The sequence below is a fragment of the Papio anubis genome, chromosome 5, assembly GCF_008728515.1.
Source record: "Papio anubis isolate 15944 chromosome 5, Panubis1.0, whole genome shotgun sequence".
NCBI lineage: Eukaryota > Metazoa > Chordata > Mammalia > Primates > Cercopithecidae > Papio > Papio anubis.
Genome location: NC_044980.1, coordinates 71,694,453 through 71,697,169, shown reverse-complemented (window position 1 = coordinate 71,697,169; position 2,717 = coordinate 71,694,453). Strand labels below are relative to the sequence as shown.

The following is a 2,717-nucleotide window of genomic DNA, read 5'->3' as shown; positions in this document are numbered from 1 at the left end:
ACTCCTGAAGGTAATCATGTCTTCTTCCTGTTCAAAGTAATTTTCATGCTTACATATCTGCCTCATGGTATCTATCAGATAGCTCTTTCCATAATAATCCTACATAATAAATAACCACAAAGCCTCAGTGACATGTAATGGTAAACATTTATTTTGCTCTTGTGTCTGGGGTGGCCAGCAGAGCAGCTTTGTGGGAGTGCCTCTCACTGCTAAGAGTCAGCTGGCTGTCAGCTGGGTGACTGGGATGACTCAGCTCAGCTCCTTCAGCAGGCTGGCCCAGGCGTGTTCTCATGGCATGCTAGAGAAACATAAGAGGCAGTGGGATCATGCAAGTACTTTGTGATCCTCTGTTTGGGAGCTGTTGTTAACATCCCATATACCAAAGCCCAGATTCGAAAGGTAGGGAAATTGGCCATCACTTTAGTGAGAGCATCTATAGAGTGACATGGCAAAGGATGTTGGATACAAGGAATGTTGCGAATAGCATGCTCATCCTGGTCCTGACTGGCATTCGGCTCACTCCATAGAGAAGATAAACTCCTGGCGGGGCACGGTGGCTCACGCCTGTAATCCCAGCACTTTGGGAGGCCAAAGTGGGCAGATTGCAAGGTCAAGAGATGGAGACCATCATGGCCAACATGGTAAAACCCCATCTCTACTAAAAATACAAAAATTAGCTGGGCATAGTGGCATGTGCCTGTAGTCCCAGCTACTGGGGACGCTGAGGCAGGAGAATCGCTTGAACCTGGAAGGCGGAGGTTGCAGTGAGCCGAGATTGCACCACTGCACTCCAGCCTGGGCAACAGAGCAAGACTCAGTCTAAAAAAAAAAAAGAAGAAGATAAACTCCTGTGTTAGCAACCCCAACATAGTGATGATTTACAACCACCAAAGGCAAATCTTCATCCCCATAAAATATCTACAGAAAGATCTCTGTTGAGTGTTCAAAACAAAAATAGGTTTATCACAAAGGTGTTTTTTATTTGCTTTGTTTTGGTTTTTCAGGCAAGTGTTCAAAGATAATTCTCTAGGAGTCTCTCCTGTTTTCTTCATGTCTTGTGAGCAGGGACTTAACTGTCACTTGTTCCTAGTTATTTTTTCAAGCATGTTTGCATGATTCCCATAGGGAGCCTGTTTCCATGACAGCATCTCCTGCTGTCAACCCTGGTCCCTATCAAGGATGGCCATCATCAGACTTCTCAAAGATGTCAGTGCCTCCCTCACCTGTACCCTTGTTACTCTACTGACAGGAATACTCTCTCTGCCTTCCTGAGGAATACAACACAGTGGTGGCTCCTATGGTTTTGCATCAATCCACTCTAACATTCCCACATATCTGAACTTTCTGAACCCTTCATGAATACTATGCTGAGGCAATATCAGCATTTTCACCTCATTTCTTTTAGGCCATTGTTAGTAGAAACTTTAAGGAGCTATTCTAGCCGTCTATTAGGACAGGTTCTAGGTGTCTTTTCCCTGATGTTAAACTTCAAGTCATGAGAGAGGGCTCCTATATCAATACATTGCCCTCCATCCCATCTTATTTATATTCTAGTCTTACCAGAAATACACACTTGCCACCCCCCATCCACACACACAGTCTTATTCCTTTAAGATCTACATCCCTATGTGATCCTTGGTTGCTACTGGGACACATTAACCAAGCCCGGCAATGTCTTTGGTATGTTAGATATTTACTCTTGGAGCAGGGAGCTGTGTTTCTCTATTCAGACTGTGCTGAGACATAATCTTCGTAACTGGTCTGAAGACAATAAAAAGAGGCAGGGTCATCTTGAATAGTACAGATCAGGTGAAGCTTTAGCAGCGTTCCCAGGCAAGGGGCATCTGCTCTGGTCTGCAAGGGGAGAGAATTCAGAGAAGCATGAGAGCTTACGTCTCAGATTCATGCATCCAAATATCCCTAAATCAAGTCTCAGAGTCTCCCTTTTTCTATCAGGGCCCTGACTTTTACCATAAAAGACTTGTTGGCATTTCCACCCTTTGGGCTGTCTGAGCAGCACCATGGTGGTTGGCAAGAGCAAGTGCCTTACAAAGGCAGCAAAAAGAGAGCCAAGAAGAAAGTGGTTCCATTTTCTAAGAAAGATTGGTATTATGTGAAAGCACCTGCTATGTTCCATATAAGAAATATTGGAAAGACCCTAGTCACCAGGACTCAAGGAACTGAAACTGCATCCAATGGCCTCAAGCGTCATGTGTTTGAAGTGAGTCTTGCTGATTTGCAGAATAATGAAGTTGCATTTGGAAAATGTAAGCTGATTACTGAAGATATTTGGGCAAAAACTGCCGAACTTCCATGCCATGGATCTTACCCATGACAAAATGTGCTCCATGGTCAAAAAATAGCAGACAATGATTGAAGCTCATGTCAATGTCAAGACTACCACTGGGCAGTGGCTCACGCCTATAATCCCAGCCCTTTGGGATGCCAAGGCAGATGGATCACCTGATGTCGGGAGTTCAAGACCAGCCTGGCCAACATGGTGAAACCCCATCTCTACTAAAAATACAAACATTAGCCAGGTGTGGTGGTGGACACCTGTCATCTCAGCTACTCAAGAGGCTGAGGCAGGAGAATCACTTGAACCTGGGAGGTGGAGGTTGCAATGAGCCAAAATCACACCACTGCATTCCACCTGGTTGACAGAGTGAGACTCCATCTCAAAAAAAAAAAAAAAGAAAAGAAAAAAGGCTACCAAT

At 44.6% G+C, this 2,717-nt stretch overlaps 1 pseudogene; it reads left to right on the top strand.

The window, feature by feature from the left end:
* The first annotated feature begins 751 nt into the window (after positions 1-751).
* Positions 752-2,503, top strand: LOC108580416 (annotated as a pseudogene).
* Positions 2,504-2,717: the final 214 nt, after the last annotated feature.